The sequence below is a fragment of the Neovison vison genome, chromosome 7 (assembly GCF_020171115.1).
Source record: "Neovison vison isolate M4711 chromosome 7, ASM_NN_V1, whole genome shotgun sequence".
NCBI classification, from domain to species: Eukaryota; Metazoa; Chordata; class Mammalia; order Carnivora; family Mustelidae; genus Neogale; species Neogale vison.
The window spans coordinates 150,913,971-150,930,840 of record NC_058097.1 but is presented as its reverse complement, the minus strand read 5'-3'; the positions used below and the strand labels follow the sequence as shown (position 1 = coordinate 150,930,840).

At 42.4% G+C, this 16,870-nt stretch overlaps 1 protein-coding gene across 2 annotated transcripts in view; it reads right to left on the bottom strand.

Annotated features, from left to right (window-relative positions):
• NUMA1 (nuclear mitotic apparatus protein 1) overlaps window positions 1-16,811 on the bottom strand; it is a 78,569-nt gene extending 61,758 nt beyond the window's left edge. The window contains exon 1 of one of the 2 annotated variants that reach the window (XM_044258610.1): window positions 16,727-16,811. The gene's annotated coding sequence lies outside the window, so the exon portion shown is untranslated. Of the gene's footprint in view, window positions 1-16,587; window positions 16,660-16,726 lie in introns of those variants that run through there. The other variant, XM_044258613.1, reaches the window with a different exon arrangement.
• Window positions 16,812-16,870: the final 59 nt, after the last annotated feature.

Sequence of the window (16,870 nt, the reverse complement as noted above, 5' to 3'; positions counted from 1 at the left end):
CTCAGCAGAGTCTGGTTCTCCCTGTCACTCTGCCCCTCCCCCAGCTACTACAGTGCTTTCTCTCTCATAAATAAATCTTTAAAAAAGGGGGGGACACCTGGGTGGCTCAAGGGGTTAAGCCTCTGCCTTTGGCACAGGTCACAATCTCAGGGCCCTGGAATCGAGCCCCACATCAGGCTCTCTGCTCAGTAAGGAGCCTGCTCCCCCTGCACCCCCCCACTTGTGATCTCTGTCAAATAAATAAATAAAATCTTTTTTTTTTTTTTAAAGATTTTATTTGTTTATTTGACAGACAGAGACCACAAGTAGACAGAGAGGCAGGCAGAGAGAGAGTGAGGGAAGCAGGCTCCCTGCTGAGCTGAGAGCCCGATGCGGGACTCGATCCCAGGATCCTGGGATCATGACCTGAGCCGAAGGCAGCGGCTTAACCCACTGAGCCACCCAGGCGCCCCTAAATAAATAAAATCTTAAAAAAAAAATTCAGGGTGTGTCTGGCTGGCTCAGTCAGAAGAACCTATAACTCTTGATCTCTGGGTTATGAGTTCAAGCACTATGCTGGGTGCAGAAATAACTAAAAAATATACATAAACTTAAAAAAAAAATCAGAGGGTTGCCAGGGGGAGGTGGGTAAGGAGAGGGTGGTTGGGTTATGGACACTGGAGAAGGTATGTGCTATGGTGAGTGCTGTGAAGTGTGTACACCTGGCGATTCACAGACCTGTGCCCCTGGGGCTAATAATACATTATATGTTAATTAAAAAATAAAAATTTATTAATAAATAAATAAAACTCAACAGCTAACTCCATTCAGAATAAAACCCATATCCCTTAACATGACACTTATAGTTAAAGATTAAACCATCAAATTTCCTTTAAAGCCTACCTCCAGCTCCTACTCTAAAATATCGTGTCTCAGGAATACGAATACTTTTCCCAAACATACTCTGTATATTTGCCCATGCTGTGACCTCCTCCAAAATATTTTTTCTTTTAAACTTACTGAAGGCCTAAATTTACCTTTTATAACCTGGTTCAAATGCCTTCTCTCTTCAGAAGTTCTTCTCGTTCTCCCATTTTAAAAACAACTGTTCTCTCCTCTATATGTTCCCAGTATTGCCTGTTCCTCTACACACTTTATTCCATTCCTCTTTGGGTCTATGCTAGCTACAAATATGTTTCACTTGACTAAGCTTCTGGAGAGCAGAAATCCCCTCATTCACCTATCACCTCCATTTTAGCACAATGCTTGCACATAGTAGGTGCTAAATAATGTTGCCTGACTGAATGTCAACTGGCCCTAATGTAATGAATTCTTTCAGTAACGCAGCCAGTAAAGCCAGTGTCAATCCCTCTAATTTAAAGTCACCTACCTTGCACGAATGACCAACAGAAAATGTCATGGGCCTGCCACTTTAAGGGGACTGGCAAACTGATTGTGTTTACACAATCCTAATTAAAACTTAAGGGCACTGAGGGAAAGAAGAGAAATAGGGAGATTAAGAGGTATGGATTCTACAGGTCACCTCCTCCTCTGTTTGGAGCCCAAATCTCCCAGCCTAGGGCCTAGTGAGCTCACTAAGCAGCCTATTCTCTTCTTGGGGTCACTATAGGATCTAAGTGTCAAAAAGCAACTGATTAGGGCACTTTCTCTCCAGCAACTGGCTTTGCTCTTGGCCATTTAACTTCTAATTGTGGTTACCTGGGGCTTTTCTAAATGAATCTCATTGCCCCAATCATTAAAAGAATCCCTTTAAAGAAAGACTTGAAATTAACCACAGCAGGGAACAAAGTCTCTAAATCTCCTAAACCACAAAATCCACACTGTCCATTTGGATGAAATTCACCCCCAACTTCTTCAAACAAAAGGTCCTACCACCAAATGACTTCTATCAGGACCAGCATGTCCTGTGATTGTTTTTCAGGAGAAAGCTCCAAGTGCCTGCTTCCCATTAAACAGCTACTTCATGTTTGATCACTCAGCTGTGACTGCCTGTAGAAAGCAAAATCACTGCAATTTAGGGGCTAAAAAGGAATTTCACTCCTATCCCCTAATCTAATAGTCAAGCAACTTACAACAAGTAGATACTTTCTGACCTCAAATCTCCTTACACATACCTATTTGCAGATCTAGAACTCTTAGTATGTAACTTTTTCAATACCAAAATGAGGAAAACAAGGCCTTGAGTAAGAAAGAATTGCAAATGACCATATAGTGACTTAGGCACAGAATCATTTTTTTTTTTTTAAGATTTTATTTATTTATTTGACAGAGAGAGATCACAAGCAGGCAGAGAGGCAGGCAGAGAGAGAGGAGGAAGCAGGCTCCCCGCTGAGCAGAGAGCCCGATGCGGGCCTCGATCCCAGGACCCCGAGATCATGACCTGAGCCGAAGGCAGCGGCCTAACCCACTGAGCCACCCAGGCGCCCGGCACAGAATCTTTTGACCACATTGCCTAATACCTTATTCTACTGACTAGTTATCAACAAGAACACCATTTCCAGGAACAGATTCCGGGGTACACCAATCAGCCTATTTCAAATGCATTCAAGATAGGATCTCTGCTTTCCCTCTATCCCCCCTGCCCATTCTCACCCTTTCTCAAACCCACCTGCTGACCAAAAAAAAAAAAAAAAGTAACTTGATATATAATTTTTCCCACAAAAAGACGAGCTACCAAACTATCTGGTTCAGCCCCACCATGAGATGGGTGCTGGCATGCTGGGGTGCAGTGGATGCTACAGCCAGAAGAACCTGTGACTGAGTTTTCTGGAGATGGGACTGCTAATACCCCCCTCGGCTACGGTGTCCTACGGCAGCACATTCCAATCCTTTTTGGTCCCCAAATCACATTTGTGATTTGGGAGGACTACGATGAGAAAGGTAAATTTTCTCACACTATCTAGTCACCATGGCCTAGAAGCAGGTATACATGCACAGTGAGTATAAAGGAAGTGACACCTTTTTAAACAAACATTTCCAATCTTATTAAATCAAATGAAAACTGTAGTCAAAACAGTCTCTGCAGGAAGTTATTAACTTATTCTAACAATATTACCATCACTCAAAATATTTATAAAACACTCCTTTGGAAACTGCCTTTAAGGTCTACTCCACATGAAGACATACACAAAAATTAAGTCTTACTGTTTACATGTCATTCTTCACCAAAAAATGTACTGCCTGGTTTCACTCTTTGGCTCACAGTATCTTTTGGATATCTCCTAAACCTGAATCCACTAAGCAAGAGTGATGATTTGCCACTTCTGAGGATATTCAAGATTGGCTTAGGAGCCAAAAATATTCTGAGCATTGGCAGCCTCACCAGAATAAATACAAAGGCTGAGAACACAATTACTCTCAGGACAAACTTATAAATATTAAGTGTCCTGAAACTACAACTAAGGGGACAAGATATATGCAATATATGTCAAATATTAATTGTATTACTTTACAATCACACATTATAAAATCATATATTTTGACACTGGAATGAATCTTCCAGATCATATAATCTGAACTTTTCATTTTTACGTATGAGATCACTCAGTGCACTGAGGTTAGGCAATGTCTCTGGTAACATAACTGGTTAACAACAGTCAGGACTAGAAACCCAGTCACCCTAATTTCTAGCATAATCCATAAATATCTACTAATCCATACTCCTCCCCCTTCTGTGTTCCTCACTGCTGTCTTTTATTTTATTCTATTTATTTATTTATTTTTACTGCTGTCTTTTAAAGTGAAAGGAAATAACGGAACACTCAAGTACATCACAATGGTTCTGAAACCAGTAGCTGAGAAATGATGGCTTAAGACCAGGATATCTTGGGATGCCTGGGTGGCTCAGTTGGTTAAGCCTCCACCTTCAGCTTAGGTCATCAACCCAGGGTCCTTGGATCCACATCCCGCTCCGAGCTCAGCAGGGAGCTTGCTTCTCCCTCTGCGTGCTGCTCCCCCTGCTTGTGCTGTTTGTCTCTCTGACAAATGAATAAATAAAAACTTAAAAAATAATAAAAAAAAAAAAGACCACGCTAGCTCTCTGTAATCGCCCCTGTGGGTATGAGCCATTGTTCAGTATGTAGCTCACAAGAGTTCTGGATAATCTACCTCAGAGCAGGGGTCAATGAAAACCTCTGGACACCTCCCCCCTCACCCCACAAATACACACATCAAAAATATGTCTGTTGAACCTCTCCTTCCTGCCTCCTGCAGTAAACCATGTGCTTCAAGTAACTGAAAGAACATTACTAGGAAGAACATGAATCAGGGAAAAAATAGTAAAGCTTCTGTTCAGGAAAAAGCTGATTTATGAAAAACCAGAGAGGGCAGGAACCATCTTGAACTTACCTCCTCGTAGACCGCTTCCTCAGGCCTGGACAAGAGATCCCTGGCAGTCCTACTTAGAATTAGCATCTAGCCAGGGAAGGGGCAAAGGGACAGGAATGCTTGTTCATTCTCCCATCCCACCCACGTTGGTCAGCTCAGCCTCATATCATCCTGGGCAGCTCCAGGGTTCTATAGATCAGACAGCAACCGGAAGGGAAGCCACACAGCCTAGGTCAACAGGGTGAGTCAGTCGCAGAGCAGGAAGAGTCACTGGAGCAGAAATTCTGGCCTCCTATGGCAGGATTGCCAAACTAAACCACACCACACTCCCACCCCCACTCCCTTTGGTCAGCACTGGGAAGGCTCTGCTCTGTTAGGATTCTGGTCTCCAAACCAGAAAAGGTCCTTTCTCTGGAGGCTCCATACCATGCTCATATCCAAGTGTTTCTCCTACTCAAAAACCTTCTATGGCTTTTTTTTGCCTAAAGCATCATACATAAATTATCTGACTTAATTTTTTAAATCCTCCATTATATGGCCTTAAGTCATTTATTCAACCTATTTCCCACTGTTTCACTGTATATTCCAAACTTATCAAGCCAGTCTTCCCACTTCTCTCTGCATTAGCCTCTCTCATTTCCATGCCTTCAGTTATCCAGCAGTGGTAAATTCAAATACCTTCAGGAGTCAGGCAGGTAAAAGAAATAGATTCTCCAGTGGAGCATACGGCAAAAGCCCAAGTGTTATTCCTACCTAAAAGCATTCAAATATTTTAATTCAAATATTTATGCAATACTTTACCTTGAGCATTACAATGACCTCTTAGATGGTTATTAATATTCTTTATAGCTTTCAAGTAAAGAAGCTTTCCCAAGGTTAGGCAGCTGGCAAAATGCTGGGCATCATCTCTGAACCCAAAGCAAGAGTTCTAAAGTAGGAGGATTCCCAATAGTACAAATACCACAGAAGATACAGAGCTCTAAAACTCTGAAGAGGAGGGGTGCCAGGGTGGCTCAGTCAGTTACATGTCTGACTCTTGATTTTGGCTCAGGTCATGATCTCTCGTGAGACTGAGCCCCACATCAGGCTCCACCCTCAGCATGGAGTCAGCCTGGGATTCCCTCTCTTCCTCTGTCCCTCCCCCTAACTTGCACTCTCAATATCTTGCTCTCTAAAATAAATCAAATCTTTAAAAAATACATAAATAGGGGCACCTGGGTGGCTCAGTGGGTTAAAGCCTCTGCCTTGGGCTCTGGTCATAATCCCAGGGTCCTGGGATCGAGACCCTCATCGGGCTCTCTGCTCAACAGGAAGCCTGCTTCTTCCTTCTCTCTCTCCCTCTCTCTCTCTCTCTCTCTTTCTGCCTGCCTCTCTGCCTACTTGTGATCTCTGTCAAATAAATAAATAAAATCTAAAAAAAATGAAAAATTAAAAAATATATAAAAATAAAAAATACATAAATAGGGCACATGGCTGGCTCAGAGGCTTAAGCCTCTGCCTTCATCTCAGGTCATGGTCACAGGGTCCTGGGATCAAGCCCTGCACTGGGCTCTCTGCTCAGCAGGGAACTTGCTTCCCCCTCTCTCTGCCTGCCTCTCGGCCTACTTGTGATTTCTCTGTGTCAAATAAATAAATAAAATCTTTTTTAAAAATACATAAAAACTCTGAAGAGGAAATTCATTTTCATGATATACAACCTTAATAGTGGGATGGGAAACCCAAATAGCAGCTTATCTAGCCATACTCCAATTACCTCAAACTCTATCCATGTTCCTGCCAAAGTCCTTCCTAGTTATTCCAGGTCCTGCTGAGTTCCCTCTTCTCTCAGTTCCTGTAGGCCTTACAGACTAGACAACACAATCGTGTGCCAAATTATATATGGTCATGCAAAACTAAATATTGAGTCCATGTGTTAGTCTCTAATTCACTAATCACACTACTGTATTAACCTACATAGTTCTACTAAAATTTTTAACCTGAATCTTTTTTTTTTTTAAAGATTTTATTTATTTATTTGACAGACAGAGATCACAAGTACGCAGAAAGGCAGGCAGAGAGAGAGAGGAAGAGAAGCAGGCTTCCCGCTGAGCAGAGAGCCCCATGCGATGCGGGGCTCGATCCCAGGACCTTGGGATCATGACCTGAGCCGAAGGCAGGCTTTAACCCACTGAGCCACCCAGGCGCCCCTTTAACCTGAATCTAATCAAGAGAAAACAATCATACAAATCCAAATTAAGAAGTATTCTGGGGGCACCTGGGTGGCTCAGTCGTTTAGGCATCTGGCTCTCGGTTTAGGCTCAGGTCATGATCTCACAGTTGGGGGATCAAGCCCAACATTGGGATCTGCGCTCAGCATGGAGTCTGCTTTGGATTCTCTGTCAAATAAATAAATAAAATCTTTTAAAAAATATATACTCCGCGGGTGCCTGGGTGGCTCAGTGGGTTGAAGCCTCTGCCTTCGGCTCAGGTCATGATCCCAGGGTCCTGGGATCGAGTCCCACATTGGGCTCTCTGCTCAACAGGGAGCCTGCTTCCACCTCTCTCTCTCTCTCTGCCTGCCTTTCTGCCTACTTATGATCTCTCTCTGTCAAATAAACAAATAAAATCTTAAAAAAAAAAAGTTAAAAAAAAATATATATATATATATTCCGCAAAAGTGTGACCTAAATTCTTCAAGAATGTCAATACTATGATAGAAAAAAAATTTAAGATTAGGAGATTAGAGAACTGTTCAACGGGCCTGACAAAATCATGGCAACTAAATGTAAGCACAATCCTTCAATGAAGATTGATTTGAAAAAAGTGTATAAAGGACATCACTGGGAAATTTTGTGAAGTCTGAACAAGCACTATACATTGAATGTACTGAATCAATATTATATTTCCTAAGTGCTAACTGTATAGTGGAAGACAGTCTTGTTTTTAAGAAACACTGCTGAAATATTTAGAATGAAGTAACATGATGTTCACATGTAACAGTCAAAAGTGTCAGAAAATGAAGGATAGAGACAAATGCAGCAAAGTGTTCACAATTGGTGAATCTAGGTGAACAGTGTAATTTTTATATTTTTCTTATAAAGTATCTATAGGTTTGAACTTATACAAGAGTATATAAATATTTATTATTCCTATAAAGAATCTGTAGGTTTGAACAGCTGGTAAGGAAGAAATTACTGTATTACACCCTTCTTTGTATACTCAGCTCTTTGAGAGAGATAAAAGAGGTGCTCATTACTTATTTGCTCACTACCTAAGGCAACTGGGCTTTGGAGGTCAGCAGCCAACCAGAGTCAAATTTGCAATAGTTCATAAGTGGCAAACTCTAAGGGAACAAGAGGTTTCCCTCAAACTCACACCATCACACCACAGGAAGGATAGAAAAGGGGTAATAAAAGCTATTATTACCTCACCCTTCACTGAGGCCATCCAGCAATCAGAGACACTTGACAAATGCCCACTTACAGGGCAGAATACAGTTACTACCCATACAAAGGACCAAGAGCTAGGGTCACATTGCATCCACCTTGCCACAGGGCACCAAAAACTTGACAGCATGCAAAACAAGTGTCTCTGGCCAGTCAGAGGAAGGCACCCAAGTGGTCAAATAAATATGCCTTAAGTCTTTACTCCTCGCCATATAAAACAGTCTTCAGAGTAAGGCAGAAGAAATCTGCAAGGCTGAATCACTGGCATTTCCTGCACTGGCTTCAAAGAAATCAGCCCTTAAATAGGATGGAAAGGGCAGCTGACACAGCTGTCAACAGAGGCCTCAACCCAGGAGCATGCTGTGCAATATGCTCTCTTTCCCTTCTACAGCCACCAGATCATTTTACTTCTGCCTAGTGGTCCCTTATTAGGGTGACTGACTGCCCAATGGCCAACCCTTAACCTTGACTCTCTCCTCCTCTCACTGACAGCCAAGATATTGCCCTTTCCAGATAGCTCCTCCACTAATTTAGCAGAAAGAATAATCAAAACTATTCCCTCCCAAACTTCCATCAACTGAAGGCCTGTAGTGGTATAACATAGAGCTTGCTTCTCAAACCTACCATCTTAGCATTTTTACCAAAGACAGAGTGAAAACATATAAAGCCTGCTTGTCAACTTTGGAATTACAAACTGTGAAGGACAGAAAATACAATGTTCTTAGATTTGTTCTGGCAAAGATCTCAACACCAAAAGCAACCTTTTGTTATTAAAGCAAGCTCATACCAAGCTTTGTAACCAAGCTTTCATTACCAAAAGCAACACAATACAATTTAATGAATTAAATATAAAGGCTTGCATTCACAGTAAAAGAAATCAGCCAAACTAATACAAGATGGTAGAGACCTGGTAAGCAGTTCATATTTAAAAGGCTGCCTTTGGGGTAGGGGAGGGAGCAAGATGCCTCTAGTGGGAGGTGGAGGATAGGCTGTTATGCTCTCAATGAACCATGAATGTAACAGAGCTACAGAAAACACAATGCAGGCTTGGGTTGTGACAACTCTGTGCTCCACCTTTTAAAGAGCAAAGTCAGAGTATATGCAGTGAAGAATAACAACAACTGTGGTGCAAGGTCTAAAAGTCACGTTGTAGCAAATGTGAGGGAAAAACTACAGAAGTTTAGCAGTGAAAACGTGAGAACTTTTTTCAAATATATGCATGCTTGTCGTGCAGGTGAAGAGAAAAACCTATGTGTTCTCTTGCAAGAAGACAAAACCAGAACTACTGAGCAGAAATTATAGGTAGATTTGGGTTGGACATGGGGAAGACTTTCAGCATAATTAAGAAATTAAGAATGGGGGGGCGCCTGGGTGGCTCAGTGGGTTAAGCCTCTGCTTTCAACTCAGGTCGTGATCTCAGGGTCCTGGAATCGAGCCCCACATCGGACTCTCTGCTCAGCAGGAAGCCTGCTTCCCCCTCTCTGCCTGCTTCTCTGTCTACTCGTGATCTCTCTCTGTCAAAATAAATTTTTAAAAAATAAAAATAAAAATAAAAAAAGAAATTAAGAATGGGGGTTATAAAGACAACTATTATATGATCTCCCTAATATGAGGAAGTAGAGATGCAACGTGGGGAGTTTGGGGGGTAGGAAAAGAATAAATGAAACAAGATGGTGTCGGGAGGGAGACAAACCATAAGAGACACTTAATCTCACAAAACAAACTGAGGGTTGCTGGAGGGAGGGGGTAAGGAGAGTGTGGTGGGATTATGAACATTGGGGAAGGTATGTGCTATGGTAAGTGCTGTGAAGTGTGTAAACCTGGAGATTCATAGACCTGTACCCCTGGGGCTAATAATACATTATATGATAATAAAAAATTAAAAAATTAATAAAAATAAAATAAAATAAAATAAAATGAATGGGGGTTATAGAACCCAGAATGCTTGGATCAGAACACCAACTCCACTACTTACAAACTGTATGACTTTGAGTAGATTACTTGATTTATTTGTGGCTCAGTTTATTTGCCTGTTAAAGGGAACAGTAATAATGGTAGTATTTACCTTAAAGAACTTTGGGAAGCAGTTCATGCAAGGTGCTTAGAGTTGTGCCTAGCTCAGAGTATATACTGAGGAAAAAAAAAAAAAGAACGTAGCTATTGCTGTGACTGTTAATATGATAAATCAGATAACCTGAAAATCTTCCTACTAAATACACCTGGAAATGGTTGGGGAAATACAATAAACATCCTTTTAGATTATGCCAGTTAAGTTATCGTCTCTCTGCTCCACCTACCCTGTTATACTCTGCTCTGTGACATTGGGGCTTAGACTCTGCCAACCCCATTTCACCTTTGCCAGCTGGCTCACAGTTAGGCTCTGTCAATAGGACGTGCTAAAGGGAAAATGGAAAGCAGGAACTTCCTCCTTCCTAGGCATGCTGTTTCTTGACAACAGCAGTTGGTTCCTTCCCACTTCTTTCTGAACTCCCAGAACCAGCCTCATGGCACCCCTCCGAGGCAACAGCACCAGCTGGGCAGAGCTCAAGCAAACCTGACTCCTCTAGGCCCTTCCCGGGAGCACCTGAGAAACCAGCAGCACCAAGCAACACCCTCTCCCCAGAGAATCAGGGCGTAGTCCTCCAGATCCCTCCAGACTTCTATGCTCTGATAATTCCAACTGTTCCTCCCTTTGTTCTCAGTCTTAGATGAGCTAGCTGTTTAATGCAGTTACTACATCAAACTCACTTTAAGATTCCCTTTTGCAGGGTGCCTGGGTGGCTCAGTGGGTTGAAGCCTCTGCCTTCGGCTCAGGTCATGATCCCAGAGTCCTGGGATCAAGCCCCGAGTCAGGCTCTCTGCTCTGCAGGGAGCCTGCTTCCTCCTCTCTCTCTGCCTGCCTCTCTGCCTACTTGTGATCTCGCTCTCTGTCAAATAAATAAAAAAAAATCTAAAAAAAAAAAAAAAATCCCTTTTGCTTGTTCAGCCCTCCCACAAAGGTTTAAACTAATTCCATTTACTGAGTTCATTCTTAAAATAGCTATGTGTGGTTTCTACTTTCCTGCTCGGATCCTAACTGATACACAGATAAACTGACCTCATGAGAAAGTAAGGGAAATTCCAGGAACAGTGTGACCTGACAGCATAGCTGTGCTAGCCGTGTAAAGAATTTATAAACTCCTCATTGTCCAAGAGACAGATTTTGAGCCTACTAAAAACAACTGATATTATATTGTATTGTATTAAAGCTGTATTAAGGCTGAAGCAGTCGGGCGGCTAGGTGGCTCAGTGGGTTAAGCCACTGCTTTCGGCTCAGGTCATATGATCTCAGGGTCCTGGGATCGAGTCCCGCATCGTGCTCTCTGCTCAGCAGGGAGCCTGCTTCCCTCTCTCTCTCTGCCTGCCTCTCTGTCTACTTGTGATCTCTCTCTGTCAAATAAATAAATAAAATCTTAAAAAAAAAAAAAAAAAAAAAAAAGGCTGAAGCAGTCAATAAAAAGACCGGGGGTAGGGAGGAGGGAAATCTGTCCACAGGGAAATTGGGAAGCTTATCTTGCTCACCTAGTGAAGTAGGACGAAAAAACCTCCTAGGAATTCAAAACCATAGTTGTTTTGTGGCCTAAGCTTGTGGCCTGGAAATCTGTATTGCATACATTGGTCCCAGGCTGGGAATAACCTTGAGTGTCCAACAGAAGCAATAACAAAGTTCTCCAGGAGATACAATGGCCAATGAATGGCCAATAAATATATGAAAAAATGTTCACCATCATCAGTTAACAGGAAAATGCAAACTAAAACCAAAATGAGTACTACTACACCTCCATGAGAAGAGTATATATTAGAAGGCCAACAATACCAAGTATGGGTAAGAATATGAAGCTGGGGGCTCCTGGGTGGCTCATTCAGTTTAACATCTGTCTCAGGTCATGATCTCAGGGTGGTGATATCCAGCCCTGCACTTGCTGCATCGGCTTGAGATTTTTCTTCCCCCTCCCTGCTCAAGCATGATCACGTGCACACACACGCTCTCTCTCAATAAATATATAAATAAATACAATCTTAAAAAAAAAAAAAGCGAATATGAAGCAAATGGAGCTCTCACATACTACTAAAATGGTACCATCACTTTAGAAAACTGGCAATTTCTTAAAAAGTTAAATACAACTGCCATACAACCCAATCATTCCACTCTGAAAAGAAAAAAATATACAAATGCTCAAAGATTTGTACATGATTGCTCATAGCAATTTAATCACAATAGCTAAAAACTGGAAACAAACCAAAAGTCCAACAACAGAGAATAATTAAATTACATGATATAACCATACAACAGAATACTATGTAGCAACAGAAAGCCACAAATTACTGATATATGCAACTAAATGGATAAATCTCATATGTATTTTGCTATGTGAAAGAAACTAGGCCAAGAATATGCACTATATGATTTAACTTACATGAAATTCTAGGAAATGCAAATTAACAATAGTTCCTGAGGGGGGCACCTGGGTGGCTCAGTCATTAAGCAACCTGCCTTTGGCTAGGTCAGGATCCCAGAGTCTCAAGATGGAGCCCCATGTCGGGTTCCCTGCTTGGTGTGGAGTCTGCTTCTTCTTCTCCTTCTCCCCCTCCCCCTGTTCCTTCTCTCTCTCAAATAAAATCTCAAAAAAAAAAAAAAGTTCCTGAGCCAAGGTGAAGGGAAATATGGACTGCAAAGAAACATGCAGAAACTCTGGGGAATGATAGAACGGCTCTATATTTTGATTGTGGCAGCTTTTTATAGGTATATACATCTGTCAAAACACTTTTTGCTTTAAACATAGTTTATTGTATATAAATTATGCCTAAGCAAAATTGACTTAAAAGAAAATTGGGGGAAAAAAAAGAAAGAAAGAAACAAAGAAGGAAAATAAACTGCTCTTGGTAGTAACTGATCTCGACCCAAGCTACATAGGACTACCACAGACAACGCCCCTTTGAATGAGACCTTACAATCCAAAACTACTACATACCTGCAGAAACTATTCATTATGGGCAAGAGTCAGCTAAAACAAATCCTTAAAAACTTCAGAAAAACATGATAGAGACTATAAGTTTATTTAAAATTATTGGGGCACCTGGGTGGCTCAGTGGGTTAAAACCTCTGCCTTCAGCTCAGGTCACGATCCCGGGGTCCTGGGATGGAGCTCCACATCGGGCTCTCTGCTCAGCAGGAGCCTGCTTCCCTTCCCCTCTCTCTGCCTGCCTCTCTGCCTACTTGTGATCTCTCTCTGTCAAATAAATAAAAAATTTAAAAAAATAAAATCTTTAAAATTATTATATGAGTTGAGGGGCGCCTGGGTGGCTCAGCGGGTTAAAGCTTCTGCCTTCGGCTCAGGTCATGATCCCAGGGTCCTGGGATGGAGCCCCGCAACGGGCTCTCTGCTCCGCAGGGAGCCTGCTTCCTCCTCTCTCTCTCTGCCTGCCTCTCTGCCTACTTGTGATCTCTTTCTGTCAAATAAATAAATAAAATCTTTAAAAAAATAAATAAATAAAATAAAATTATTATATGAGTTGAAAACATGAGACAAAAACAAGATACCATGGAAAACAAAGAAGCATATTTAAAAATGAACTAGACAGTACTTCTAAAAATGAAAAAGTTAGCTAATGAAGATAAGAACTCAGGGCACCTGGATGGCTCAGTCAGTTGAGCAACTAACTGGCTCTCAGCTCAGGTCTTGATCTCAGGGTCATGAGATTGAGCTCTCATCAAGCTCTGCACTGGGCGTGGAGCCTGCTTAAGATTCTCTCTCCCCCTCTCCCTCTGCCCCTCCAGCCCTTAAACACACACACACATACACAAAGTAAATTAGTTCTAGATGAAGAGTAAATTACTAAGCTAGGAGATAGATTTAAAGAAATTACCAGAGGTAAGACAGAAAGAGATGGAAATCATGAAAGATAAGAGATGTAGAGGACAGAATAAAAAAGTCCAACATAAGTTAAATATGGGATCTGAGAGAGGTACTATTTATTTATTTATTTTAAAGATTTTATTTATTTATTTGTCAGAGAGAGAGAGGAGCAAGAGTGAGCACAAGCAGACAGAATGGCAGGCAGAGGCAGAGGGAGAAGCAGGCTCCCTGCCGAGCAAGCAGCCCGATGTGGGACTCGATCCCAGGACCTGAGCTGAAGGCAGCCGCTTAACCAACTGAGCCACCCAGACGTCCAGAGAGGTACTATTTAAAAAGGGAATGACTACGAACTTTTTTTTTTTTTGACTACGAACTTTTTACAAAATTTATGCAAGGTATGAAATCTCAGATTGAGGAACCACTATAAGTTCCCAGTAGGATACAATTAAATACACAGCATGTAATGAAACTGCAGAACACAAACAATAAGATCTTTAAAACTACCAGAGAAGGGGCGCCTGGGTGGCTCAGTCATTAAGCGTCTGCCTTTGGCTCAGGTCATGATCCCAGGGTCCTGGGATGGAGCCCTACATCAGGCTCCCTGCACAGAGGCAAGCCTGCTTCTCCCTCTCCCACTCCCCCTGCTTGTGTTCCCTCTCTCACTGTGACTCTCTCTGTCAAATTAAAAAAAAAACAACAAACAAAAAAACCAACTTTAAAAACTACCAGAGAAAAATGCAGGTTACCTGCAACAAAATGATAAATTGTGAGCACAGTTCTTAAAAGTAACAAGAAAAAGCCAGAATTTCAGTAAAATAACATATTCAAAGCGCTGAGAGAAAATAATTGGAAGCTTAGTACCCAGCTAAACTATCAAGACTGAAGAGGAAAAAAAAAGATGTTTCCACACAGAGTGTTTAACGCTAACTGACCCCTTACCGAAGAAAACATCTGAAGGATATGTTCATCTATTTAACACAAAAGGAATAAAATGCAAGAAAGAATGGTGAAAAAACAAACAGTAAGTATATTAGGATAAAATGAAAATAATCACTGACACACAAAACATAATACTGTTAGAATACAAGAACAATTATTATTATTTAGAATTGTTCAATATTGAAATGGACTGCCTTTGGGAGTGGTCCCATCTTTGGAAGTGTTTATCTTGAATTCAGACAACACCTTTTGATATGTTCAGTATAACAGTGGGTAAGAGGTTGAAATAAATGACCCCCAACATACTTACTGACCATCGGGTGTTATCAATTAGACACAGCTGTCAAAATATTCTCCAGTCAGCCCTGTTTAGCCACCTGTAGCAGGGCTTTTCACCATCCTAACAGTCCTAGAACTCAACTACTAGTTCAAGGCATTCTTCTCACTCTCATATTCCATAAATAAAAGCGAATATTCTAAATAGAAATTTTTTTTTAAAGTTTGTTTATTTAATTGACAGACAGAGATCACAAGTAGGCAGAGAGGCAGGCAGAGAGAGAGAGGAAGAAGCAGGCTCCCTGCTAAGCAGAGAGCCCTTGTGGGGCTTGATCCCAGGACCCTGGGATCACGACCTGACCTGAAGGCAGAGGCTTTAACCCACTGAGCCACCCAGGTGCTCCTAAATAGAAATGTTTTTATATGAGCTTTCAGGTAAGATCTCCTAGCTTTGGGGGAGCACAGCTCTGGCATTAGATTAAGAATCAGTCATTAAAATTAGTCATCATTTGCTTGAACTTGGGCCAAGAAAAGAGTACTGTGGAAGCTTTTACATAGAATTATGTGCTTCTTCCTCTACAAGGAGAACCATTCAGGAACAGAGAGGGAGGGAACACATATACTCATCCCTGCTGATGGAATGCTACCTTACTTGGTCTGAATGTTCCCTCTGGGTTCTCATATATTCACAACAGTAAAGATCTTCACAAGGTAGCCCTAATCCCCACCACAGAGTAACCGTTTCAAAAACTTTGGAAATATGGGACCAGGAATCAGACACTAGAGAGAGGGAAACACGGATTAAAGCGAGTAACTATCACAGTTTTAGAAGGCAGTTCCATTCCAGGCAAAAAGATAGAATACAGAGGTTCAAAAGCCATTAAATGGAGACGGGCTCCTCTTTCTTTTCAGTCCATGAAAGTCCATTCATTTCAAAGCATACATTAAGAGCCAGGACATGTTTCATTCATACCTGCCTAGGCATCAGGATAGGGGACAAAAGACACTATCTAGAAGGACAAACATGCAGACACTCTTCCCATACCAGATGAGCAGCACTCCCCTGGGGCGTAAGCAAGGAAGGACACCCAGAGGAGGCAGCATGAAGCCAGTTACGCTCTTTCCCACCCACAACCTTCACACAGTAATTTACAGTCATGTATTTGTACACTCCAAGACGCTTCCATGAAACAACTTAACTGATTTGACCCTCAGAACCACCCCAAAAAATAGGTAAGGCAGGTAAGTTATTGTTAACGTATGCGAAGTGAGGCTCAAAATAAATCAGGTGACCCGTCCAAGACAACGCACACCCCTTACCCCCCACTCCTTATTTAACCCAACCATGCACTAGCTATGTAATCCTGACCAAGGAAACATTATAAAATACCTCCGCTTCCCCAACTGTAATAAAGGATAATAGGACAATTAGGAATGTTTAAAAAATGATCCACGTCAAGGGTGTGATACAATGCCTGAAACGTAGCGGGTGCTACGTTTACTAGTATTACTACTGCTATTGTTAACAATAACAGGCGGAGACTTCCCTGGGACCTCTGGGTCACAAGCATTTCAGGAACACGCACTAGCCCCCCCCCCCCGCTTCCCTCCCCGCGCCCGGATCGTAGACAGAATTCCACAGACACGCCCCCAAACAGACCCTCCCCCTAGGCACGCCGGCACCTCCCCCACACCAGACATGCCCCCCTCCTCACAGACCTTACCCCCGATAGATTCTCCCCAGTCAGAGAAGGTTATGAAGGAGGCCTTCCGCTCGCACCCGCCTCTCCAGCACCCCCTTTAGGCCCCGGCATCCCTGCGGGCGCCGGGACTGAACGCCAGTCGCAGGCCCGCGCCGGTTACCTGGCCGCGCGCTCCCGCTCCGCCTCACGCTTCCACGGGATCGGGTTTGTCGCGGGCTCGCGCCAGCGCTGTGAGCGCACAATTAGTTTAAACTATGGCCCCGCCCCCTCGCGCCACCCTCTGATTGGCCCCGGTCGTCAGGAG